This window comes from Mustela nigripes, chromosome 9 (assembly GCF_022355385.1).
Source record: "Mustela nigripes isolate SB6536 chromosome 9, MUSNIG.SB6536, whole genome shotgun sequence".
NCBI lineage: Eukaryota > Metazoa > Chordata > Mammalia > Carnivora > Mustelidae > Mustela > Mustela nigripes.
The window spans coordinates 14,321,083-14,348,862 of NC_081565.1; positions in this window are offsets into that span (position 1 = coordinate 14,321,083).

Below are 27,780 nucleotides of genomic sequence, written 5' to 3' on the forward strand. Positions count from 1 at the left end.
GGGGCTCTCTGCTCAGCAGGGAGCCTGCTTCCCCTTCTCTCTCTCTCTGCTGACTTGTGATCTCTGTCTGTCAAATAAATAAAATCTTAAAAAAAAAAAAAAAAAGAAATTTATCCTGGCTGATGAGCATTCTGACACGTGAGTGCCAGGGGTGAGCTTGATGGCCTGGTTCTACTACCCAGACATTTTGCAGATGTACGGCCTTGGTCTGGTCGCTGACTCTGCCTGGACATTGGCTTCTTCACTGGTTAAGTAAAGAGGTTGGTCTAAAATCATGAGATTCTCTCCCTCCATTAATTTGACACAAAGACATCTGGATGCTACATCTGGGTGTTATAACCCCATGTGCCAAATCTTAAGCATCCGGCAAAACCAAGGCATTCTTCCTGGAATGACTGAGGTTTGAAGAGTGGCCGGGTCACGTGCTTGGTGTATTTGGCAGAGCAGGTGTTTGGGATAGATGAGAGGAGAGGTCAGGCAGGCCCCATGTTGTGTGACCAGCACTTGGATCCGCTCTGGATATGTGGGTTCTGGTCTTCAAGGTTGATCGTGAGATTGATTTGTAACCAATAGATTGTGGACTACAATGATGTACACCTTCAGACCCTTAAAACTTGTATGATCTCCAACGCCTCCCTCTTTCCTTTCCTCCTGCCCTTCCCTTTCTCTCTAGTTCTCTCCTTTTCCCTTCCCTCCAGCCCACCACCATGCTTTCTTCATGCTCATCAACCAACCAGATGCAGAGGATCCACCTGAAGACTTCATGGCCCTAGGGGATGGACAAGCCACTAGATGAAAAAAGTCCAAGTCTGTGAGTGATTCTGTGAGCAGAGCTAATCCTGCCAGGACCCTCTTCACCCAAATGAGGTCACTGTTACTTGGGGGCTGTTTCAGCAGTTAGCATATCTTGACTAATAGGCCGGGGTATTGTGTTTTGGTGCCTGTGACCCTTCACAAGAGGTCATGTCTTTTCTTGCATCACACGCCAGCATGTAGTTTGACATAAGCTCGGGAGTCCTTGGGGGCACAAATGCAAGCTTGATGACTTGGGCCTGGAATAGGTGTTCTGGAGTATCTTCTCAGTGGTGGTGGTGCTGTACTTGAAACAGAAAGGACTGGGGGTTGCACAGACTCAGGATAGAATCCACCACCTTTGATGGAGAGTGATGTCATTTCAAGTAAGTAACTTACCCCTGCTCTTTGCCTAAATTCAAGCAGCTCGTCATTCTGTTTTCTGGACATGTCCCTCCCAGAGGGTCCTTTTCTGTCTCCCAGCCTGGGAAAGCTCTGCAGAAGCTTTGTGCTCCTCTCTGTTAACCCTCCTTGCATTTGTGGTAGTCGGTTCAACCGTGCCAGTGATGGGTAGAGTCTGTCACATTCATAAGCTTTAAGAGAGCAGGGACTGAACTAGTTGAATTCCGCTGTATTATCCCCACCTCCCAGTAGAGTGTCTGGAACACCATAGACATGAACTAAATAACTGTTGATGGAATGAAAAGATGAACATATAAATGCACTTGAACTCTAATATTATCATCTATAGACTGGGCATCACACTAGTTATATCCTGGCATTTTGGTGAAGATTCATTACGATCATATATGCAAAGCCCAGCTGAACACGGTACCTGGCATGTGACTGCCCTGTAATGTTTGTTCTCCTCTGCCTTGTTGGATAAGGAGTTTACGAGGTTGAGAAGAAAGGATAGAGCTCTCTTAGTAGAGGGACCAGCATTAGGGGGACAGGCAGAGATGGGTGTATTGTGTGTGGGGCTGATGAGGTACAGACACTGCACTATAAGGGTCTTGCACCTTGGTGCGTGAGAAATAGAGGTATAACTGTGCCTGAAAGCCATCAGGAAGTGATGAGGTCATATACCTTTAGTAAAGGAAAGCTGAGACACGCCCACATCAATATGAATTTGTGTAATGAAGAACCCAGGATTGCAGGAAGGTCCGCGGGGGTGGGCATTTGCACTGAGTCTTATAAACTTGGTGCTGCTCAGAAGCAGTAGGAAAGTCATTCCGGGTGGAAGTTAGGGTACCCAGGGCAACCCAAGGAGGTTGGGAGACAAGAGGGAAAGCCAGTTTGGCTGCAATAAAGTTTGTGTTGGGTCAGGAAATTAGGCAGCATGGGACCAGATCCCTGGGGACTTCAGAGGCCAGGTTCAATGCTTAGCCTTCATCTGGGCACCACTGTGTGGAGCCGAGAGAGCCACAGAGAGTCCAAGCTTTGTGAGTAACAATGGTCATCCTTTGTTTTGCCCAAAGGTCTTTAGGAGACAGGGGGCTGGATCACATGACCTCTGGAAGTTTCTTCCAACCACAGGGCTCTGCGGTTGTCAGAAGACAGATAGAGGGAAACAAAAACCAGAGACCTTGGCCTGGATTTCTCTGCATCATAAATCTCCTCCACTGCCGGGTGCCATCTCTCTGTCCACAGATTAATCTTCTCCGGCTTCCTGCAGGAACAGAAGGACCTACTGACCTCATCCTGTTCTCCAGTCTGCAAGTGAGAAATGGGGTTCTCAGACAGGCAAAGGTCTAGGCATGGGCCGAGGGCAGCTGAACCCCCAGGGGAAAGAAAAAGAAGCACAGAGACCATCTTGTTCCGGAAGGGCTCTCCACCAGGACTGTCCCAGGGTCCAAGCCAGAGAGGCAGGATGCCTTGTCTTTCTGCATGAACGTCTTTGACCTAAGACTGGCAGATGCTGGAGGAGATTGCAAACTCCTACCAGGTTGTTTTCCACTGTTTGACATTGTCCTGGACTGAGTGTGATTTTTATCTAATGCTTTCGTCAGTGGTGCTTCTCTCTCTCAGTGGTGCTTCTCTCTCACGGTTAAAGTTCAGATATAAGGCCTTGTGGCTAAGGATGAATGGGAGCTTTAGACAGGGCATCCTGCACTCTGGCCTTGGCAGTGGGCTCTCCGTGCCTCAGTTTCATTGTGTATAAAAGGGGAGTAATAATTGTGCTCACCTCAGATGGTTATGGCGAGTAGTGGGCTCTCAGAATCCTACTAGGCATACAGTAAATACAGAAGAAATGCCAACTCTTAGGATGGATTTCATTATTGGAAAATGAGGATAAAATCGCCGGTCACCCAGGGTTGTTGGAACGGTCATCTTCATTCATTTGCTGAACACGTACACGTTGAGCACTGAGTGGGCACCAAGCTGTGTATCGGGCACGGGCGTGACGTGTCACAAACAACACGAGGAAGAGTTCCTCATCCTTAGAGCTGATGGGCTGCAGGGTGGGGGGAAGGGGAGGGGGACGGGGTGCAGATCTGAAACAAGCAGATGCTCCAGCCCAAATGTACACGTTTGTAATAATGCTGTGAAGGATGGGGGGGTGATAGGGACAGAATAGTGTGGGGCCACCTGGGGGCCGGTGGTCCCAGAAAGCTGCTTCTGAGCTGGCAGAGGAAGAACAGGGAGGAGCAAGTGTTCTAAGCATTCCTGGAAACTCAGACACAGAGACCTAGAGGGGAGGGGGGATGAGGGAGACCTGGGGTGGGGGATGGGCGGTGGCATGCTGGAGGGCTGAAGGAGGGGGCAGGCTTCACAGGGATCACATGGGAGGGAGGTGGGCTTTTATCCTGATTATAAACTGCAGACACAGCGCCGGTAAATGCTTTGGGAAAAGGTACTCTGCAAGCACCTGTCTCCTCCCATATTTTCCACCATAAAAGCACAGGACTTGGAATTAACAGAAAGCGGGCCAATTGAGGAGTGACCTTCCTCCCCATTGTTTTGGTAAGTTCGCACTCAGAGTAACACAATTGCCTAAGCACTGCAAATACTATGCCATAAAACTGGGTATGTGTGTGTGTAATTCTAATTCCCCAAGTGGAGTTTGGAGCCCTGCCACTTCTTCTGATATGCACTAACTACTGTGAACCCCAGTTTCCTCTCTCTGTAATAACGGGCCTGCTTCCTCCTCTTTGCTAATGGGATTGTTCTCTCAGAAGGTTGTTTTGAGGAAAGCGTCAATAAATGTTGGTTCACTTTTCCTCTTCTTTCCTCTGTGGCTTAGGCTTCACTGTCTGGTGCCTCCGATGACAGTCTGCATTTGAGAGAAGGCATTAAACATTCATAGCTGGTTTTTCATCAATATGTGTCCTGCCCACCACACAATCCTGGAGGACCTGTTGGGGTCTGACCACTCTAGAAATTGCCCCTTTCTTAAAGGCGCCACCCTGACCTCTCCCACCGGTCCTAGAATCCTTCGAATTCACATACGACTGCTGTGGAAGGAAGTCCTTTTAATTCTGACCAAGTGAGCAAAAGGGAAAATAAGGAAGGATCTATCAGAACGACTCATGAAAAATATGTATGTTCTTTAAAGGAAGACGGCATACAAATGGGATATATATTTTTTCCAAAAGGGAGGGGAAACAATCGTAGGCTTTTAAACAGAAGACTTTAAGCAGAGAGTGAGAGAGGAAAAATATGTCTCTTAAATGCATTCAGCGCCATTGCCACGGGCTGCCGAGCCAGGATTGTTTATTAGAAGATAAGATAGTGAAAAATGTATTTTGCAGAAAGAAAATAGTAAAGTCAGGTCTGAGGCAGATAAGAAGCCAAATTTCTATTTTATGCTCAATTGAGTGACTCAGTTACATTATCTGGGAAGCAGGGGTGAAATAACACCCTTCGGAAATGAGGCCCAGGGGTGCTCTGGGTCCCCTTCCAGCCTTGGCCAAGCTGAACCTGGCTTGGCTGGGAGGCTGCCTCCGCAGAACAGCGCGTTTCCAGCCTGGGGCTGGGGTGAGGCCAGGGCTGGGACTGGGACTGGGCTGTTACTGGCCTGGGGCTGGGGTGAGGCTGGAGCTGTTTTCAGGGCTTGTCCGGGGCTGGGGGACAGCGTGGGAGTGGGGAAGGGAGGCTCCAATCTTTTCAGCTTTTTCTTTTCTCCATCTTGTTCGGCTTTATGCCTCCCCTCCCTCTGCCAAAGGTGGGAGAATAAAAACACGCGTGCGTGCAAGATGAAGCTCTGCAAAGGCCAGCAGATGTTCGAGCTGGAAGACGCATGTTAGAAACCAGCTGGGTTTAGGGATACAGACTCCTGGCCTGTGGTCAGTGCTTTACTTGGCAAGCACAAACAAGTCGCCTGAATGCTTTCTAAGCAGGGCATTGTTCTCCAGGTTGCCGAAGATCTCTGGTACCTTTTTTAAAATTTCCACCTGTCTGCTTTACACATTTTTGTTATGTGCCGAGTGCCTGGAGAAATAGGTGGGCACCCCCAGGCTGTATTCCGGAATCCTCACGCAGAGATGGGGGAGCTTGCATCAGAGAGGGAAAGAGGTTTGCCTAAGGTCACACAGCTAGTGACTTACCTCAGTACAAACAGAACCCAGAATTCTGGGCTTTGCTCCCAATCACCCCGATCTTTTCCTGTTGTTCCACCTCCGGGTTTTTCTTCTCACTCAGGAATTCTTCACTTATTAGCCAGTTGGAGTTAGTGGGATCTGGGACATGAAGACTAACTTAATTCAACAAATATTTATGGTTTTACTGACAACAAATTTGTTTATTCAACAAGTATCAGCTGAACAACTCAGCTACTTATATAGCAGGTTGAATAAGGAATCCCCCAAAGATGTTAGAGTCCTAATCTCTGAAACTTGTAAATAATTTTGCAAACATGATTAAATTAAGGACCTTGAATTGGGGGAGCTAGTCCTGGATTATCTGGCAAATAATCACATGTGTTAAGTCAGAGAAAGAGAGAGAGGGAGATGGGGTGGTAGAGAAGTACGATATTGCTGGTTTTGAGGAGGAAGGAAGGGGGTCCTGAGCCAAGGAACACAGACAGTATCTAGAAGCTGGGGAAGGTACAGTCATGGTTTTGAGCCTAGAACCTCTAGAATGGAATGAAGCCATGAGAACCATGTCAGACTTCTGATCTACAGCAAGTACTATAAGATACTAAATGTGTGATGCTTCAAGCTGCCAAGCCTATAGTGACCTGTTCCAACAGCAAAGAGGACACTAATATGACAGTCACCAAGTCCTGACAGTATCCCGCACCTTTATTCATTCTCTTGTTCTTTTTTTCCTTCCAGAAGATTTCTCTGAAGTCACTTGTAGCTACCTTTTAGACTCATTTGGAACTCCACTTTGAGATAAAACCAATAACAACCATGAGGCTTAATGGACCCAGTAAGTCATTGTAGATGGGAACACAAGGAGTAATGTCATTTTATGCATCAAGAATGAATGTTCAGGGGTGTCCGGGCGACTCAGTTGGTTCAGCATTGGACTTTTGATTTTGGCTCAGGTCATGACCTCAGGGTCATGAGATCGAGCCCTGTATCAGGATCTCCACTGAACATGGAGCCCGCTTGGGATTCTCTCTCCTTCTCCCTCTGCCACCTCTCATCCCTGCTTGCATTCTCTCACTCTCTCTCTCTAGAAGAAGAAGGAGGTGGAGGAGAAGTAGGAGTAGGAGGAGGAGGTGGAGGAGGAGGAGGTGGAGGAGGAGGAGGAGAAGAAGACTATCCAAAGAATGAATGAATGTTCAGAGACGGGAAGTCCTTCCCCAAAGTTGTACAGCAAGTTCATGTCAGGGTTGAAATTAAAATCCTGGTTTTTCAACCTCTAGTGCAGTGTTTATGTTTTCATTGGTTTAAAATAATATCAGTCCAGAAACTGGAATTCAGTCACCGGATTTTGTACAAATATCTGGTCATCTGGTTTATCCCAAAGACATATTTGCCATTCAGTGAGACAAAGATGGCCTTTGCTTGGTGGGTTGGATATACCTATGGATAAAAATGAGTTTGGGCTCCCTTCTTTGCCAACACAAGCAAAAGTTACTAATTCAAGACAGATCATAGACTTCCATGAGAAAGGAAAAACAACAGAGTGTCTGTGAGAAAACAAAGGGGAGCCTCCTCATGACTTTGGGCAGGTGAAGGATTCTTAAACAGGATGAACACATCCCTACCCATGAAAGAAGAGAATGATAAATTGAATGTCACTAAAATTAGGAACATCTGTTTATTGGAAGATGCTGATAACCAAATACAGGAGAAGTCACAGACTGGGAGTAGCTGTTTGCAATATCTGCATCTGACAAGGGGTCTGTCATAAGGATATATAACCGACTATTAATCAACGAGAAAACGCTAATTAAAAACTGGCAAAGACTTGGAAAGGAAAACGAATTGCACACCAAAGATCTCACAATGGTCAATAAGTACCTCAAAGCTCCTCATTAGCCACCAAGGAAAGAGCAATTAACCCACAGTGAGATATCACCCCGCACCTACCAGCGAGGCTAAAATTAAAAGGAAAGAGAGTACCAAGTGTTGTCAAGGATATGGAGTGAAGGGGCTCCCACACCCTGCTGTCCTATATGTCCCCATCATTATGTCTTGTGAGTATTTTGACAACAGAAGTCATGTTTGGATCCTATTCGGATACCTTGCCCCGCTCCCCCTCACCTGCTTTGTGCTCCTAGTTCTGGACTGCAAGTCACTTTACAGATGCAAAAGTGCCTCCATGACAAGAAATAGTGACCACTGCAGAAGAGCCACAGAGAAGGTCCCAGTGGTCTCCTTGATGGAAACACAGGAAGTTGTTTGTATCAAGGCACCCAGTGTCTGCCTACCTCCAGGTCAGGGTGCAGCCCTTAAGCCACACTGGATTCTGAGACCTCAGGAAACAGCGGGATATCCCGGACTCCTCTGGGTTCTGTGATTGGAAGAAGGCTGGGTAATATCCCAGTCCTGCCATTTACTGGCTGTGTGACCTTGAAGCCAATGACTCAACCTCTCTGGGCCTGGGTTTCTTTATTTCTTTATTCACAAAACAAGAGACAGTCATGGTATCTAAGCAACAGGATTGCAGTGCTGATGAGTGAGATGCTACAAGCAGCACATCTGGCCCATAGTAGGTGCTGTCCTGAGGCCACCTTTTGTTCTTTCTCGGCTTTAAGAGGTTTTCTAAAGAGACCTTTATGTGTTGCATGACAATAACCCATTTCAGGAGCGTAGGTGAATTTTTCTGTGTACCTTCTGGAAATCTCTTTGGTTTCCATTCAAACCTGGCTATAAAACAGCACAGTCCAAGACCTCCACGCTTTGTGGCTAGTGGAGGGAGAGGCCCTCCTCATGGGAAAGGTGCAGTTTTGAGGGGGCCCTGGGAGGGGCTGGAGCTTCAGTGTCTGTCAGGGCACCAGCTCCCGCTGCGCTCAGGTTGGAGGAGACGGTAGTTAGGAAGGAAACGGCAGAAAGGCAGCCCATAACCTTCCATCATCATGGCTGCTAAGGAAAAGGCAGAGCTGCCCTGGAACAGCTATGGGGCAGCTCCATGCTGAGCACAGGCTGCAACTGTAGATATGCCTCATAGATAAAAAGGCCGGGAGTAAATATTGACAGTCAGGGAGCCCCAGCAGATGCACTGATGGAATGAAGAATTGTGCATGTGCACGCGCGTGTGTGTATGCATGAGCGAGAGAGAGAGGGACAGAGCGAGGAGAGGAAGGGAGGGAGAAAGAGACTTTTCTGCCCAATGAGAGCTGCAGGTGAGGTGGAAATAACCATCTAGCAGGGTCCTAATCAGGTGCTTTCTGGTCTGGCCTCTGCTCTGCCGCTTTTCTGTTTTACCGAGCGGGAAGCAAGAAGCAGAGGGATCCTCAGGCTAACTCGGGGGAGAGAGGTTTGCTGTCTGGGGTGAACATAGCCACAGGGGATGAAAGACTAGAAAAAGCCAGCGCTCACAAGCCCACACTGGGTGACTTAGAATTCGAAGAAGAGCCAGGGCCTTGGGCAGCAGGACTCGTAGATTTCAGGGAGCACGCAGAGCCTGGTGTTGGAATGCTCCTGGTGGTGTGCGCTGGGACAGGATACCTAACCTGTCTGAAACCTTAATTTCATCTTCTGCCAGATAGGAGTAATAATACATCTCGTTCAGGATGCTGCTGGGTAGAATGACGTGCACAGAACATCAGCATAGTGCCTGAATCACAGAGCAAGAAATACTGTTGTTTTCTCTCTTGTCTTTGTTTTTTTAATACAATTTAGGTGACCTAGTTCTTTTGAATCCCTGTTGTGATATCCTGATTTATAATATGAAATAGATATTTGGTCTTTGTCCTCCTTTCTGGTACCTAGCTACCGAAACCCTTGGAATTTCCTACCTGCTGTGAGTCAGGGAGGTGTCTTTGAGATGGCTTTGGACCTGAGTAACAGACCACTGGGCCACCACGTGATTATGGATTGGAACTTTCCCTCCCACCTTCTGATCTCTAAGGGGCTGAAGTGTTGGGGGGAGGGCAGTCTTGGAGGACTGAGCTCTCAACCAGTGGGGTTTGATGCTGTCCCCGGGTAGATAGGGTCAGAATTGAACTGATTGCAGGACCCCCAGCTGGTATCCAAAGCATTGCTTGTTGTTATGTTGTATATTATGTTATTGCTTGTTGTTGTGTGGAGACACAGCACCATATCCCCTTCACTCTATCTCTCTCTCTCTCTCACACACACACACACACACACGCACACACACATTGGAATTGGGTCCAAGGAACCCCAAGATACCTGCTTCCGTCATCTTTTCATTATCTTTCCCAGTGGAGTCCTTGGAGCAGCGGAATCTCCCTTACCTGGGAAAATGTTATCAGCACAAACTCTCAAGATTCTATTTCTGACCAGACAGATCAAAAACTCAGGGTACGGTGGAGGTGAGCTCACATTTAAAAACTACGGACCTGGGGCGCCTGGGTGGCTCAGTGGGTTAAGCCGCTGCCTTCGGCTCAGGTCATGATCTCGGGGTCCTGGGATCAAGTCCTACATCAGGCTCTCTGCTCAGCGGGGAGCCTGCTTCCCTCTCTCTCTCTCTGCCTGCCTCTCCGACTACTTGTGATTTCTCTCTGTCAAATAAATAAATAAAATCTTAAAAAAAAAAAAAAAAAAAAAAACCACGGACCTACACTGTAACTAACTACGAATACCTTCTAGTTCCGGTCCCCCATAGCTTCTGCTTTTTCATGGCCCATGAAAAAGGGCCTTCTGGCTGGCCTCTCTATCCAGGCCCCCATCATGGATTCCATACTTTTGAAAAACCCTACAAGGGTTTCCCCTTGCCCTTAGAACAAAGCCCCAATTTTAGCCACACCCCAATGGCCCTATGTGATGTGGACTTTGGCTTCTCCAGTTTTTCCCATCAGCCTCCTCACCTCGGCCACTGCCTGTTCCCCACTGCCTCTCCCTCCACCTTCCCGCTGATTTCCTGTTCTCCCAAAGCTGCGAGGACTTAGGATTCCTTGCACCTCCAATGGAATGGTCTCCCACAAGATCCGTACATTCTTGGGTTCTTTTTATTCTTCAGGTCTCAGCTTACAGATACTCCCTCCCAGAGACCCTCTTCTCCACCCCCCACCCCTGCCTCCATCTAAAGAAGGCTCACTTCTCCACACAATCAAGTGATGCTGTCTCACTGTGATCAAGGGGCGTGTTACTACCCCACGTTTTCTTGTTTGTCTGTTTACAAACAAGATCCACTTCCCTAATAGCATATAAGGTTCTTGAGAACCGGGGTCTGGCTTACCCTGTTTCCCATCCATCCCCAATGCCCAGAAAGCTGCCTGGTACACAGTGGGTACTCAGTAAATACTTCCTTGTCAGAAGACTGAATGGGTGGATGACGAGTAGGTTAAAGCCAGTTGAGTATTCTTGAAAGCAACCCTGGAAAGCTGCCTTTGAAATCCTTTCCCACCTAGTGATTTCACACTTGCTTAGATGGTTTAGCTCAGTGGCTTGCCAAAGGGTGGCGCTACCCTCATGTCCAGGGCAACTTGGAAACGGGACATGCTGACTTCTGACTGACACGCGAAGGGCATTGGGCATTGAGTGGGCAGGGCTGGACAGGTCGAGCACCCCGCACAGGTGCAGACAGCCTTCTCATTCAGTCACGCAGGCCCCCACACCCTCCCCGCAAAGCCCAGCAGCATCCCAGCTGAGGAGCCATGGTTTCTTACTCATCTTACTTTGTAGCAGTTGGACGATGGGGTGGGAGGTATTTCAAAGCTACAGCCTCTCCTGTTCCAGCCAGGGTCTGGGCGGTATTCACAGCTTTGCAGAGGAAAACCCCGCATGGGCTCCCAAGTGGTTAACTTGATGGAAAGCAGCAGCTAGTTTGCTTGATTTCCAGTGACTAATAGGTAAGAGGGACACACGTTCTCCTGGTCTATGGAGGACGCAGCATAAATGATGTCTCTGAGGCCCATTCCTGTGACTCTGGAGCTGAGTCTGAGCCATTGGATATTTTGAAGAGCTAAAAATGTCTGAGCAGCTAATAGCGACCTGATGCCAGGACCAAGATGGGAAGAGTGGGGGGCTGAGGGTCGGGGTGTGACCCACACGGAGACAGACAGAGGGCCAGTGAGGAAGCCATGCCAGGCACATGTGTGTGCATCAGGCACACACGCAACGCACACACCCAGAGCTGCAGCGCGGACATGGATCTAGAACACAGCCTGCAAGCCCAGAACACACCCCGACACACTACAGTTTAACGTGCAGGAGACTGACCACACACAAAGGCACAGGCAGTGTACACAGAATGCATTCTCCCTAGACCTACCACACATCCATTCACAGCGCACGGCCTTCCACTTGCTCCAGCAAGGGCTTAGAGAACACACCTAACACAACCAGCTCGTGTGACAGCTGAGCATACCTACCTGGTATGTATGACCTATGCATGCAGGGTCCTCCTCTAGACAGTGCTCCTTCATGTACCACCGCACAAGTAACCACAATACACAAATAAACACAGACACACACAATCGCCCATGGTACTTAAGAGACCTTTGCATAGACGTGAAGGTCTAGCTAACAGATATAAACGTAGGTACAACACGGAAACACATACGCACACATACACGTCACTAAAATATACACCCTAGAGGAGTCCACATAGGAGGCACAGCACACATATGCCGCACCTGCTAGAGATACACAATCCGAAGAAATGAATGTCACACAAGGACACACACACACATATGTATGTTTATCCTTTGCTAACAGCATCTTTTTAAGAGTAACTCTTTGACCCTTACTCCAACCACAGCAACCAATCAACACAAGATACAAACTTTACTTTGAAACTGACAAATTAAAAAATAATCGAATACAGAAAACAAATGTGTTGTTTGACACTTTCTGACCTTTGTGGATATTAATGCCTGCGATAATCATCCCTACAAAAGGCAGAACATTGGCCTTTTGCACAGCTGAGTTGGGGCTTGTTGGTCTGACCTTCTCTGGCTGCAGAAGGGGAAAGAGGAGAGAGGTCCAGGACCCCCACCAGACCGGGGGTGCTGTACTGGCCTTGGTAGCTGGAGACAGAGGGTATGGCTCTGGGATCTGGCACCATCCTCCTGGGTTCCTGGGTGACCTGGAGCACATTGTTTCCTATTTCTGAAACTCAGTTTTTTCATTTGTAAAATAGGTATGAGTCAGCTAAATGATAGGCTATAATCCAGACGTGCCTTGATTTATGATTTATCTCTTCATATTCCTGACAGATGGGCAGGCCTATGACAGCCCAACAAAAGCATCACTTGCCTTTTCTCCCAAAGGAACTTCTGCATGGAATGGGTACCAAGTCTAGCAGGGCTCATCCACAAAGAAGGGCTGTTGCTTATTTTATGATTTCTGTTGGGTCTTTATTAAGCGCCAAGTGCTTTACCTGTATTATCTGAGTGAATCCTCAAAACAACCCTTTAAAGTCAGTTCTGTTACTGCCCCCATTTTACAGATGAGGAAACAGAGACCCACTTTTGTCAAGAGACTTGTCCAAGCTCTCACCCACTGGCATGTTTGGAGGCAGGAGTCACACCCCCTCGGCTGCCCAGGTAGAGTGCTACTCTGACCCACATGCCGCCCCCGGAGCTGGCCACAAGGTGCCATGGAGTTGGTGGGTAAACCGGCTTGAAGTCAGAGCTCAGGCTGATTCCGAGAAGCTCTCCTATGCTGGCATGGGCTCCACCGTGACTCAGGAGCCAGAGTGCAAAGTCTAAACTCAAGTCCTAGTACACTCTCCATCTTCTTCAGCCCCACCTGCTCTGTCTATAACCTGTCCCTTTCTCCATAGTCATTCCCTAATTATGTCCTCGTCCCCACGCTCTACCCTCTGTGAATGGTAACTTTGGGTTGACCACTCTACAGTGTTTGTGTGACTAGCACTGGAGGTCCACCTGGGGCTTAGGCTCCCCCTGCAGGCTCCAACTGCTGCCTGTTGTGCGCTCGGCCCTGCAGCTTGCCTCGTGATGGAGAAACAAGAGTCTGGAGTCAGGCTCTTTGGGTTGGAATCCTGGCTATTATTCTGGAACCTTGAACGTATTATTTACCTTTCTTGTACGGCAATTGATGTCTATGTAAATTGGGTTCAATCACAGCACACGGACTTCACGTCTTGTCGTGTGGCCTAAGTGAGTTAAGATTCGGTTTAGCATGGGGTCCGGGGCTTAAATGTCAGCGGCCACCATTGCCAAGGGCAGGCCCCTCCTTGTTGCAGCTGACTCTGCACTTTCCTTTTTTTGTTTTCTCTCTCAGCGTGCCCGAGTTTGAGTCACCGATCTGGGGGACCCTCTCCTCAGCCATCTCTGTCTTCTCAACCATCTCGAACATCTCTAACATCTCATGTCCTGAGAAGAGCTGGTCCGTGGCCTGCCCTGACTCCACCTCGAGATTCAGCGCGAGCTGTTCTCTGTGGAAACGCCTTCCTGGGTTCCCTTTTGTGGAGGGCGATGTGAGGGACCCAGGTTCAGACATCCGCAGAGCACGTGGCGGTAGGCAGGGGACCCTAGAGGTGGGACAGTAAACATTAGTGACAAGGAGCATGGAGGCTTTTGGTGACCCGAGTCCCTGAACACATGCTGCTCTATCCCTTCTCCCCTTGCTTCCCGAAGCCCCTTCCCACCTTGCTCCCATTCTGGCTTTTTCTGAGCTACCAGTTTTTCCCTCCTTTCATTTACAAAATCCTCCTACCGACTTTGATATATACCATTATATTTGGTCACAACAAGCCTTGTGTTGAAATTACTATGTAAGGCAAACCTTCAGACTTGGACTTCTTTTTTTGATTACACGAGTTCTCATTCAAGTATATCTCAGGTGGAAAGCGTATCATTCTCCCCGCCCTCCATTGTGCCCCCTGGGGGATGGGGTTCCAGAATGCTCTCTACCCACCTTGGGAAGGCAGAATTTCTTGTTCTGCAGTTGTCCCATGGGGATCCACTGTGCCTTCCCTCTCTCTGCCTTCTCCCTCTCCTCCGTAGTTCTGGGCTTGCAAGAGGGCCTCTGGCCACAGCGAAGGATTGTAGACTGAGGCCTCCCTCAGAAACCAACTCCCTCAGCACTTCGTTTTACAGACAGACTAAGAGGTCTGTTGCTAAAGGCCCCAGAAAGAAGAAGCTGTGGGGCTGGGCTTATATCCAAGGCCTTGCTTTTGCTACTATGTACCCCTCGACTAGATCAGAAAGCAACCAAGTGCCGCCCACCCCAACCCTCTTGTTCAAAACCCCTCAATACTTATTTTATGCCAATTAAGGGCCTTATCCTTTGAACAAGCCCTCAATCCTGGCATTCAGGTCAGTTGCGAGGATTAGCCGAATTAATACAGACAAAAAGCTTAGGAGATTCCTGCCAAAAACTAAGTACTATGTAACAGTACTGTGTAACAGCTTTTGGTATACTCTAACCCTCTGTGGCCCTGTAACAGAGATCCCCAGTATCCATTCACCCCTTTTTCTTTTTAATAATTTCCCTCAACCACCTGTCCTGCAGAGTTTAGTGGAACACATGGCTGCCCAGCTAGAAACTACATTTCCCAGCTTCCTTTGCAAGTAGATGTGGCCATGTGACTGGGTTCAGGCCAATGGAGGGTGAGTGCCACTCCCGTTTCTAGTAAGTTCCAGGCCATTTCTGAAAAGGCCAACCTGCCTTCCTCAGAACCCATGTCTCCATTTCCTTCTGGCTCAGGAATGGACAGCAGAGAAGACTGTATGTGCTGGGTCCCCGGGGAATCATATGCACCACAGGTGCCACTAATTCTGCCCCCTGTGGCCCTGGGACATTCAGCATGCTCATTTGTGTGAGGGAGAAACAAGTTGCTATTTTATTTAAGCTCCTGCACTTTCAGGATCGCTTTGTAACAGCAGCTTCATCTCAACCCCAGTACAGGCTGACCTACCCTTCCTACCTCTCTCCCGTGCCGGCCTTTCACTTATTCTCTGCCCCAGCTACACTCTTGTCTCTAACATCAGCTTTCCCCTCTCCAGGCCTTTGCTTGGGCTGTTTTTACAAGAGGAGGGACTGTCCCCTCATTTCCCAAGTGAACCTCTAAACAGTATTGCCTGGTGAAGAGCATACAGATACTGAAATCAGACAGGACAGGCTTTGAATCCTGGCTCTGGCTCTTTCTAGTCTTGGACTTAGAGCAAGTCCTTTCAACATCCTGAATCTCAGTGTTCTCATCTGCAGAATGGGTCTAGTGATACCTGTCTATTTCATGGGAATGTTTCTAACGACCCATGTTTGATGTGAGCACAATGCTTGGTTCTCAGAGAAAGCCGGGTCACCTGGCTGACAAGTCCCAGCCTGAATGTTGTTCACTCCAGAGATTTCCAAATTTCTTTCTTGATTCAATTCTCGGAATGCTTGTTAAATGCATGGCTTCCCCAGCTCATGTCCCAGCCCCCTAACCTAGTGATCAGGTATGGGTCATGGCTGACGGATTTGTGTTTTGTAAAAACCCCAAATGATTCCTATCATTGGGGAAGTTGGGGAAACACTGACCCTTTTTCCTCAGCTAGAAACAGCTGTCTCTCTTCCCCTTGAGTTAGCTGAAAACTCCTCATATTCTTCTGTTTAATCCCTTTCTATTCTGCATTATGATTATTTTTGCAATGGACATGTCTGTATCTCCACTAATAATAGTCAACACTTCTGGAGCGCTCATTAGGTGCCAGACGCAATGTAAAGTACTTTACATACATTATCGTCCCTAATCCCTATCTACCCTTTCATCAGCCGGTGATGAAGAAATTAACAGCAGCTACTTTATATTGTGCCTTTAAAATGTGCCAGGCATGCAGCTGGGCACCTCTTATCAGTATCTCAGCTCTTCCTCACAGCAACCCTCCCGGACAGGAAGTAGCATCCCCGTTTTACTGGAGAGGTAGCTAGGTTCAGAGAGGCAGAGCGACTTGTCCAAGGATGCTCAGCCTGAGGGGACAGAAGAAGAGAAGAGGAGCTGTTCAAAGGCAGATGGAGAGAGCGGGCTTAATCTCCCGACTCCTGCAGGGAAAACATAACTTCTGCAAGCTGACGCTACTCATGATAACTTCATAGACCATCCCCACCCAGAGGCGGCATCCAAACGGAGAGGATTTACTGCCTTTTTTCTTGATTGCTGCAGGTGCAGGCAGCTGCGGCACCCATCTGGGCACCGGGGGAGAGGTGCCAGAGAGGGGGAGACAGCTCCTACGCACTCTGCTGATCACTGTCAGATTTAGGGAAAATGTCATGTTGGTCTCCCTTGCAGGGCATGGGGTCATGATCGACCCTCCTTCGAAGCTGGGAATGCCTTTAGGGACCTGGATATATTCTGGAATTGTTCTTATGATTAGAATGGTTTCTAGTGAACAAAGCATTATGAAGCAAATATTTGCTGACCGCATAAAGGGATGAATTTGGTGCAGTTTCTACCCTCAAGGAACTCAGGAGAAGAGTTAGCCATCGCCTCCTTTTCAGTTAAGGAGAGCGACTAAGAGAAAAAACAAACAACCCCTCCTGCTCCAAACATTTTTTTGGTTCCATGTCACAAGCATACATGAATAGCAGCCCTGGGTTCTGAACCCCATTTTACAGAGGAAGACCTTGACCCTCCACCCTTCACCTCCTCAATATTGGGCCCCCCCAGTTGAGGTTGGACCTTCCACCAGCCTCTGACACCCCCCCCCCCTCAGGGAACCAGCTTTTCTTCTGAGGGAGGCAGAATGCCTTGGGATGATTCCTTACTGTAAAGAAATGCAATGTAAAACCATCAGCGTATGCAGAATGGGGAATTTAGGAGCCTTGTCAGTCCTGGATGAGCGGGAGAATAATTGATCAGTGACAACCTTTAAAGAAACACCTCACATCTTGAAAGATACTCATCATTTACATATGAACCGGCAGTTTGGAGTTGCTGGGTGCTTGGTGCCTAATATCACACTGAGCCTCCCTGAAGTCTAGAAGAATGAATTAGGAGAGAGACCCGGAGGGGTTTGGTACCTTAGCTAGCCAGCATCTCACAGAGATGGAGTTCATTGCTCCAATCGCTGGCCAGGCTGCTACTCTAATCAAATCACCCTCAGATTTCTGTTTGCTTGGCTGAAAACCCCCATTCCTCACAGGAATATTTTCCCTTGCCTTCAATCATCTCTGATGTGGGGTAGAAATGCAGCTATATTAAAGAACGATCCTATCAAATGCCCGAGCAAAAATCTAGCAGAGATGAAGTGTTTCTGGTTGAGAGCTCCTTGTTCTTCCAAGTTCATGCCAAGTACAAGAGATTGCTCGTACCATAATCAAGGAAAGGAAGTCTCAAGAAGATGCCTCGGAGGTGACCGAGCTCTAGACTCTTTTGATAATTGGAGTCACCAGGTAGAATCATTGACTTCTCTCGGCAAGCAGCTCACGTTCGAGTCAAACAGATGGTAGGTATGTTTGGAAATAGATCTTTCCAGGATATTCCCTGCAACCAGAGTCTGAGAGCCAAGCAGACAGCTGAGTCATTATCTCATCAACTTGGCCTGTGTAGACTGCCAATCCGGGTAGCTCAGGATTAGGATCCAAGTCATGTCGACAGACCAGTGGGCCAAGCAAAGTCTGGAAGGTACAGGCATCAAAGATGATGAGGTTAGCTGTGTCAGGACATCTGACCTGGGACAGCAAGAGATCAAGGGGGTGAGTTCCTTGTCTGCTCAGGCATTCAACTTGTGTTCTGTTTTGTTTGCCTGATGGGTGGGGAGAAGTGTCAGGGTTTGCCCCATGATCAGTGCAAGATGGTACCATGGAGATTCGAGGATCTGGTATCATATTTCTTCCTCTCTTCTGCTTTTATTTCTCCATCTTGATTCTCCTTCCCTCAAACCAGATGCAGCCTGGCTTTCTCCCTGACCCACTGCATGTCAATGAAAAGGCTCTTTCGGGGCGTCCCAGCATTCCAGAGAAGCTCTAATACCTAAACTGGAACAGTTCCCCGAAACAAACTTTGTCATAAAACATCAGAGCAGGCACAGCCCTTCCATATGAGGGCACAATCTCAGCATTTGGTTGGCAGGGCTTTCATGTCTCAGGGTCCCCAGAATAGTTAACATCTCTGGTCCCGGTATAATTATTGATAGCTTCCCCTTTCCGTCTCAAAAGTGTTCCATTTGGGGTCATAAATCATGGGTCCTCACACTGACAGGGACATGTGGATGCAGAGAGGGTAAAGTGTCCTGCTAGGTCACATGGCAGGTTGGTGATGGAGCTGGGGTGGGAACCTGTGCTCTCCCTCCCAGGCCTGGACCCTGGCACTGCACCCTTCCTTAGGAATTCGCTTCTACCTGTTCCTTCCGGAGCGGATTTCAGGCAGTCACTCCCCCACAAAGTTTAATACCTTGTCATTACCATTTACCACCTTCGAATCATAGACGTTTAGAGCTTCCTCTCATAAAACCAACTTGGAGATGTGATATGTTTGTATATCAGGAGCATACATTAATTCCAACCTCTCTGGGGACTTTAAAGTTCTTCCAGAGAAGTCATTCTTTATTCTGGAGCTGTACAGTGACTTTGGGCAGAAGCAATAATGCTCTGAGCACTATCCCAGTGGTTGGAAGGTGCTTCAAAAGCATCTAGAACACCCATTGGGAGGAAGCATAGGAAAGTGGGATTTTCCCTGGTTAAATTCCAGCCTTGCCATTATCAGATGCACTCCCTGGAGCAAGTTTGATTGCCTCCGTGAGCCCCGACTTTGCTGTCTGCAAAATGGAGTACCTAATAACAGTGGGCATCTACTGGGATATACCTGGTTCTAGAAATTAAACATTTTATGTGCATCATCTCTTAATCCTTAAAAAGATCCCAAAAGGTAAACACCATTATATTCCCCCATTTATAGAAAGGGAAACTGAGGCCCAGACTGGTGAAGTAACTCATTCAAAGTCACACAGCCAGAAAGGAGAGGAGCTGGGATTTAGACCCAGACAGGGGGCGTCTAGAGTCACAGACATTGCTCAGACACTCAGCTGCAGTGCCACCAGCAATAGTTGGTGACGACTGTCTACTGACCACTTGCAATGCGTCTGGCACTCTGGTCATCATTTTAGAGGCACTATGCTAGCCGTTCAGTCCTCACACTCAGTATCTCACAGATTTAGTGTATAATAGGCACTCAATGTATAGAAATTCCTCTGATCTCACCCTACATTTTCAGTTTCTAGAGGGGGTAACTGAGGCCCAGTGTGGGCAAGTGATTTCCTTTCCCAAAACAACAAAGCAAGAAATCAGAGCTGAGATCAGAAGTCAGGTCTTCACCATCTGAGGTGACACTGCTTTCTCAACACCAGCCGAGTACTGGCCTCAGTGGGAGACGGAGGGGCCTTCGGAGGTGACAATGGCCTCTCCCTGCAGCTTCCTTAGCTCCTATCACCCTTCCCAGGCTGGCCTCACCACTACCCCCGTGCCCTCTGTTACATCTGGTGTGAGGTCACTCCATGCTCTCAAGCTGGGCACGCCCTTCCTGCTTTTGTTCACATAGGGAATCCTCATTCTTCCTTCTGGAATCAACATACCTGCAAATCCATCCCTGTTCCTGCCTTTGCATCCCGGGCAGAAGGAATACCTCTTTTGCACGGCTCTGTTGTGCAGATATCACAGAGTAAAGTGATTGAGCTGGGGTTGAGTTCGGCTCCCTCCCATCCGAGAGATCATCTAACTTCTCTGGACCTCAGTTTTCTCATCCACATAAAGGGGACATCAACAGCACCCTCCTCCTATGGTTGTTGTGGGAATTAAGGGAAACGCTATGTAAGGTGCCTGGGACATAGCAAATACTCCATAGACTGGAGAGGCAGGTGCTTCTCTCTGCATTCTTCTTGTCTATCAGGCACTGAACACATTCAAGGTAGAGGATATGCCTTCTTCCCCTTGTCCTCTGTGTTTAATATTATACCAACCTAGCACAGGATAGTTCTCTGCAAAGGATGAATATGAACTTAATTTCTACCCAGGAGTGTCTGCATCTCGGCTGCTAATGGGGAGCAGAGAGAAGTCCCGGGGCTGGTGCAGAAATTCTTTCCCAGGGGAAACCAGAGAGATAATAGTCATTTATTCAATTAGTCATTCACTTATTCAATACATACTCACTGAATGTCTACTATTTGCCTGGGGATTTAGTAGTGGTAAACAAGACAGATAAGGTCTTACTCCTCATTTACCTTATGCTCTGTGGAGAGAAAACAGACAGAAACACTCATATATCAGTTAGCCAAACCACCTTCCAAATTTAATGACTTAAAATGATACCCATTTATTTAGCTCATGATACTCTGGGTTGGCTGAGAAGCTCTGGTCTAGGCATGCTTGCTTATGCCCCCGCACTTAGCTGGCTGGTTGGCCGGCAGCTGGGTGATCCCGGATGGCATCACACGTGTCCGGTGATTTGTAAGATGTCGTCTTAGGGACTCTCTACCGCCTTTCATCGTCAGGCAGGCTAGCCCCGGTGTCTTCACACCATGATGCTCCCCTGTGCCGATGCTACTCAAATCTCTGTTTGTGTCATGTTTGCTATTATACTTCTAGCCAAAGAAAGTCTCGTGGCCAAACCCTGCCTCCATGGGGCCGGGCCCTCTCTGGATACCAGAAGGGGAAGAACTTGTGCCTGTGTTTGCAACCTTACTGATAACAGCATCTGGAAGATTCCCTAGAACCTGTCACCTCTCTCCACAGCCAAGACCTCCTCCACTGAGGACTAAGTGGACATCTTTTCTTGTCTGGCTCCCCCCGCTGCTTTGAGCCGGTTTTTCTCCTACTTGGTGGCCAGAGAAATTTTAAAACCCTAAACCTTACATTTCATTCTTCTTTTTAAACCCTCAGTAGTTCCCTCTTATCCTGAGGGTCCAGACTCTCCCTGACCTCACTGTGCCTACATCACCAAGCTCATCCCCCTACCCCCGTCCCTCTCTGATGACCCAAGAACAATGATGTCCCTCCAGGTCTCCAAACACTGTGGCACTCCCTCTAGCCCCAGGGCTTTGCTTATGCTGTTCCTTCATCCTGGAGGTCTTTCCATCCCTCTCCACCAGGATGAACCCATCACCATCCTTTAGGTCCCAGAACCAATGTCACCTCCTTGGGGAATCTCACTGGATCCCCGATTAGATGAAGTCCTAGTTCCGTGCTTTCCTAACAATGCATACTTTTCACCCGGGGCATACACTCTGGCTTCTCATCATGAATGTGGGTGGTTATCTGGTCCTGCCCGTCTCCCTCACTAAACGTTAAGCTCCAGGGGAGACATGGCATCTGTTTGGCTTGCCGTGGGATCCCCCGGCACCTGGCCGAAGATCCAGCACACAGTAGGTGCTCACTTAATGACCACTTAATGAGGTCTGCTTAGGCGCCTCACACATCGCGTTCTCATTTCCCTCTCGCCTCTGCTCGGGGCTCGTGTGGAATTTGTCGGCAAGAGAGCCGAGAATTTGTCCTGAATTTTAAATAACATTTGATTCCAAAATGGGGAGATTTAGCAGACAAAGCTTTTTCCTTCATCTTTTTTTCTTTTTCTTTGTTTAAACCGAGGCTGAGATACGGCTCACCCTCTGGGGACATTTCCGCCCCCCTCTCTCCCCACAAAATGGGCGCTGTGAACTACTCTCTTGGAAATCTTGTGAAAAGGGCAGGGTATTGGAATTTGAGACAAAGGGAAGAAAAATGAGCTGGCTTGTAAAGTCTGCCGGCATCGTAATGAGCGAGATTATTCTGGGAAATGCAGGAGTCTGCTGTACAGGCCCCAGTAAGAGGCAGTTTATAACCAGCCTTGGGTCAGACCACAGCCCACTCATGTACACACGGACATGGCCCCGCAGCCAGCCTCCCCGTGCCAGCCATGCCCATGTGCCTTACCCTGAACTGGGAGGCAAGTCCCAGCATGACTGGGGGGGCTTCTCTGACAGCTGAAGGGGCAGGAGGGTCACTTCTTGAGCTGAGTGAGGTTGCTTGGCATCACCGGGTACCACCAAATTCAAGAATCGGGCCCTCGTTTTCCTGATGCTTAAATGCTTCCAGTCTCTGGGCCACCTGTGAATAATGTGGGGAGGAGCCCTGTGGGGCCTAAGTCCACTGGACCCAGCTCAGACACCTGGGTTCAGTTTGAGCTCAGCAGCCTGCATGCTGTGTATTCTCCTTGCTATGGCTTCATTGCTTTTAATAATATTTGTGATTTCCATGTCTGTACTTACTGAATATTTGCACACTAAGCACAGTTGACCCTTGAACAAAGCAAGAGTTAGGGACGCCAACCCCTCATGCAATCGAAGATTTACATATATTTTTTTGACTCCCCCAAAACTTTAACTACTGATAGCCTCCTATTAGCCAGAAGCCTTACTGGTAACATGAGTAGTTGATTCACAATATTCTGTGTATGTATGTATTATGTATACTGTATTCTTATAATAAATTAACCTAGAGAAAAGGGAATGTTATTTTTTTTTAAAGATTTTATTTATTTATTTGACAGAGAGAGATCACAAGTTGGCAGAGAGGCAGGCAGAGAGAGAGAGAGGAAGGGAAATAGGCTCCCTGCTGAGCAGAGAGCCCAATGTGGGGCTCTATCTCAGGACCCTGGGACCATGATCTGAGCAGAAGGCAGAGGCTTTAACCCACTGAGCCAGCCACCCAGGTGCCCTATGTTATTGTTTTTAAAGATTTTATTTATTTATTTCAAAGACAGAGAGAGAGCATGAGTAAGGGGAGAAGCAGGGGGAGAAGCAGAGGGAGAGGGAGAAGCAGACTCTTCACTGAGCTGGGAGCCCAACACAGGGCTGGATCCCAGGACACCTTGTTCATGACTTGAGCTAAAGGCAGACACTTAACTGACTGAGCCAGCCAGGTGCCCCAAGAAAAGGAAATGTTATAAAGAAAATCACAAGGAAGGGAAGATTCCTTTATAGTCCTGTACTATATTTATGGAAAAAATCTGCATGTGAGTGGAAATCTGTGCTGTTCAAGGACCAACGGTGTATGTCAGTGTCATGGACTGAATGTTTGCATCCCCCCAAAATTCAGATTTGAAGCCCTGATCCCTGGTGTTGGTTGTTTTTGGAGGTGGGGTCCCTGAGGAAGTAGTTACAGTTAAATAAGATCCAAAGAGTGGGGTCCTGATCCAATAGGATTGGTGTCCTTATAGGAAGAGACACCAGTGAGTTCATTCTCTCGGTGCCAAGGGAAGGCACAGGGAGAAGGTGGCCATCTGGAAGCCAGAAAGAGAGCTCTCACCAGAGCCTGACCACGCTGGCACCTTTATCTCAGACTCCCAGCTTCCAGAACCGTAAGTGCAAAATTCCCATTGTTTCCAGCATCCGATCTGTGGCACCTTGTTACAGCAGCCTGGGCAGACTAATAGAGCCAGGCACATGTGATTTGGACGTGGGTCATCCTCACAGCAATTCTAATGGTAGGCATTATTAGTTTCATTTATAAACACAAACACAAAGGTCAGAATCCTTGTCCAAGGTTATGTAGCAAGTAAATGGGAATGTCAAGATTCAAACTCAGGGATGCCTGTCTCCAAAGCCAGAGCACATGATCCAATGGGGAGCCTTTGGGTCCCATGGGGAAAAGTCCCAACCCATCCTCAGGCTCTGCTTCTTATCCCAATTCATGGAGAACAATGGGAACATTCAGATACATGCCTGGTCCCTGTTAGACTCTGGATTACTGCATAATTTATGTCCATGGTCTGGAAATCATGCCATCTGACTGGCACAACTGTGGACATCAGCACTATCTCTGTCTTTCAATTAAGAAGACAGAAGATTGGAGAAGTGATGTGACTTCCCTCAAGGCTTCATAAGAGAGCCAGGATTCAGACCTGTATGTCTTATCTTCTGCTTAAAAAAAAAAAAAAAAAAAGATTTTGTTTATTTATTTGTCTGAGAAAGAGAGAGAGAGAGAGCTCACAAGCAGGGGGAATGGAAGGCAGAGGAAGAAGCAGTCTTTCCAATGGGAGCCCAATGGGACTCAATCCCAGGACCCTGGAATCATGACCTGAGCCAAAGGCAGAGGCTTAACTGACTGAGACACTCGGTCATCCCTTACCCTCTCTTCTTTTATTCACACACTGTGCTTTAAAATTATGAGGGCTGAACTGGGGGTTCTCTAAGGTTCTCTATGTGACATACACGAGCCTATGAGCATAGTTAGCATTATTGTCTGGACCAAGGCTGGACTTCTCAGAAGAATGCAGCAACCCCTGGACTGTAGACTGGCACAAGGCAAAGGAGCCACTCAGCCCATGAGCAAAATTTAAGGTGCACCAAAAAAACTCAGTAATTACAATATATAATATTTAATTCAATATGGGTTAAATTGAAATGATTTAAACGATGTCCAGATTGTTAAGGATAAAATCAGACCCTGCACACAAAGATCTCACCTCCCTTGGTTCCCCTGGCCTTACCCCATACAGGAAGAGGTCTGGTTGCTGACCATGACTGCTTGGTGGTGATAGGTTAGGGGCAGAGCAGAAACAGCCTGGCTTCAGGGGCTGGGGTACGGGGGAAGGAGGGATAGGGGACATCTCACAGGCCGTCACTGTGGGACAATGGCAGGGAACGGGAAGACGTGGAACTTGAAGACCAAATCTCATTCAATTCACACCTTCTTCCTTGGGAAAATGGGTGGATAGGCAGAGATACCCAACCTGCAGACCTCCTTGGCCCATCAGGTAAGCAGCCCGTGCCTGGGGGAGTGGATCTAGAACCCCTGGTGTTTCTTGAACGTCTTGGGGCTTTCAACCCACCTGAAAGGGTTGTAAAAATGTTAATTTGTTGCCCACTCCACGCGCCCCCACCCCCCAAATCCAAAACACCCAGATATGAACACGTACAAAATCTGTGTGCAAGTTCAAGAGGGGCAAGGAGACACTGACTCCATTGGTGGAATTCTAATAACCCCTATTTAAAGGGCTTGGGTGAAGTGGATGGAGAAAACCAGAATTCCCCAATTACAGCTGGAGCATCCACTTTGCTCCCGAGTCTGTCTCCTCAGCTGGTAAATGGAGGCGTTAGCAGTACACCCACCTGGTAAAATATTGTAAGGCTCCAACAAGTTAATGGAAATGGAAGTGTCTTCTAAACTGGAGGGCTTTACTCCCAGTAGGCCAGCAGGTTGAATGTCATTGTTATCCCTGTTGGTCTTTAAAAGTTGGCCGGCCAGAGAATCGAGGGCCCTGAGGGGCGGGAAGCGGCTTGTCCGATGAGTAGGGTGAGTTGGAGCTGGCCCCCCTCTGTCTGTCCCCGTCCCCTTCACCCAGCTGCCGGAGCTCCTTGGAGAACTCCTTCATGTGCACCTGTGCCTCTCTCCCTGCAGATTAGTCACAGTAGCAGATAAAGAGGGTTGAGTGACTGAGCGAGGCCACAAATGAGCTCCCATTAGTGAATTCTGTGTGTCTCTGGTGGAAGGGGTTGGTAAACAGTTCTCACTTATCTCGCTCCTCAGCATTTAGCTGATTTCCATAATGAGCTCCACTGAACTGCGCGGCCCCCAGAGGTGTCCCCAGGCTTCTGAAATGCACTGTGTTTTGTCAGTCTGATTTGTGGAGAGGTGAAGACCATTGTGTTAACAAAGCGGGGAGTGCACTGGTGCCCCCTGGGCCCAGGTCGACTCTGGTAGGAGAGGTGCGGCTGCTGGGATTCTGTCATGGCCCCTCCTAGGCACCAGGTAGGAAGAACGGAGTTGAAGAATCTGCAGGCATCCGCGGGCCGGATGTAGGTCACAGGGTCTGACCACAGCCAGGTCTTTGTTGTCTTCTCTGCGTTTTTTTTTTCCCCAAGGGCAAATGACATAAAGAAGACAGGGTCCTGATTACTTTTTTTTTTTTTTTTAATATTACAATGTCTCTATTTTGTTTTTTTTTTTAAAGATTCGATTTATTTATTTGGCAGGGAAAGAGATCACAAGTAGGCAGAGAGGCAGGCAGAGAGAGAGGGGGAAGCAGGCTCCCTGCTGAGCAGAGACCCTGATGTGGGGCTCGATCCCAGGACCCTGAGATCATGATCTGAGCCGAAGGCAGAGGCTTAACCCACTGAGCCACCCAGGCTCCCCCCTGATTACTCTTTTATTGGCAACTCATGTTATAGCCAACAACAGTAGGAGGGTGGGGCCAGCTTAGACCTATGTGCAGAGAGCATTTGTCTCAGGCAGTTACCCTGCCTCCCTCCCCTGCTCCTTCTTACCTCCTTTCCCTCCCTCTTTCCACATCTTTGTCGCTCCCTTCCTCCCTTCCTTTTTTCTTCCTTCCTTCCTTTCTTTCTTCCATCATTCCACAAGTATCTATTTAGGGCCTATGATGTGCCAGGCCCTGTGATATGCACTAAGGATAAGACGATGAGCTGTAACAGATCTGGACCCTGCTCTCATAGAATTTACAGTCTGGTGGAAAAGATGGAAATTAATAAAATCCTCAAATAAATAAAGGTAAAATTGCCACTTTGAGAAGAGTGATAAAAGAGTGATACTTGATAAAATGAGAGCCTCTGACGGAGGAGAATGACATAATTAGAGAACACTTCCCCAAAGAAATGCTTGAGTTTTGAGACCGCCAGGAGTTATTTCAATGAGAGAGGGAAGAGACTCCCAGCCCGTGGGGCCAGCTTGAGCAAAGGCACTGTGCCTAGAGGGAGGAAGAGTAGGGCATTGGTCAGATTAGGCTAGCTTTAGCTGCAGTAACAAGAAGCCCCAAATATTAGAAGCTGAATGTAATGGAGATTTATTTCTTACTTGTATTTTGTGCCCGTCGTCAGTTAGCCTGAAGGCTCTGCTTCAAATCATCCCCATTTGGGAACACAGGTAACAGAGCTTACATCCTTGGGAGCTTTTCAAGTTGCCATGAGAAGGAAAACCAGAAATGCTCGGCAAGCAACACCGAAGACTTGACGGTCGTGTGATGGGATGAAAGCAGGTGGATGTGCCGTTGTAAGGATTTGGATTAGCATACTAAAAGCAACGGGCAGCTGCTGAAGTTTTGTGGGCATGAAGATCTTAACAGGAGGACCCTAAGGGTATTCTAATTTTACAGATTATGATGTTGATAGTGATAGTAGTAATTATTAGGTACCTATCCTAGAGCAGGCGCTCAAGTCTTTCCCTACCCTGGAACTGATATATGTTTACTGTTTTTATTCCCTGTTTAATGAGGAGGAGACAGGGATGTAGGAAAATTTGCTCAGAGCCGCACCTGCTGAGTGGTCTCCATTCTTGCCCATCTACCACTGTAGTCGGGGACAAAGTTAGTCATTATTAGGGCTGCAGAGCTGGTGATCATTGGAGGAAAAACACAGTTACCAGCCGGCGAGAGGGAGTGAGGGAATCATCGCCATGGGCGGCCCTGTGCTCTGCCTCTGTGGGCACCTGTTGCATCACTGTCCTGGCACAATGGCTGGTCCTCGGAAGACACTTTGTCGCAATGCATGGGAAGGAGGAAAAGCTGGAAGAAAGGATGGAAGAAGAGAAG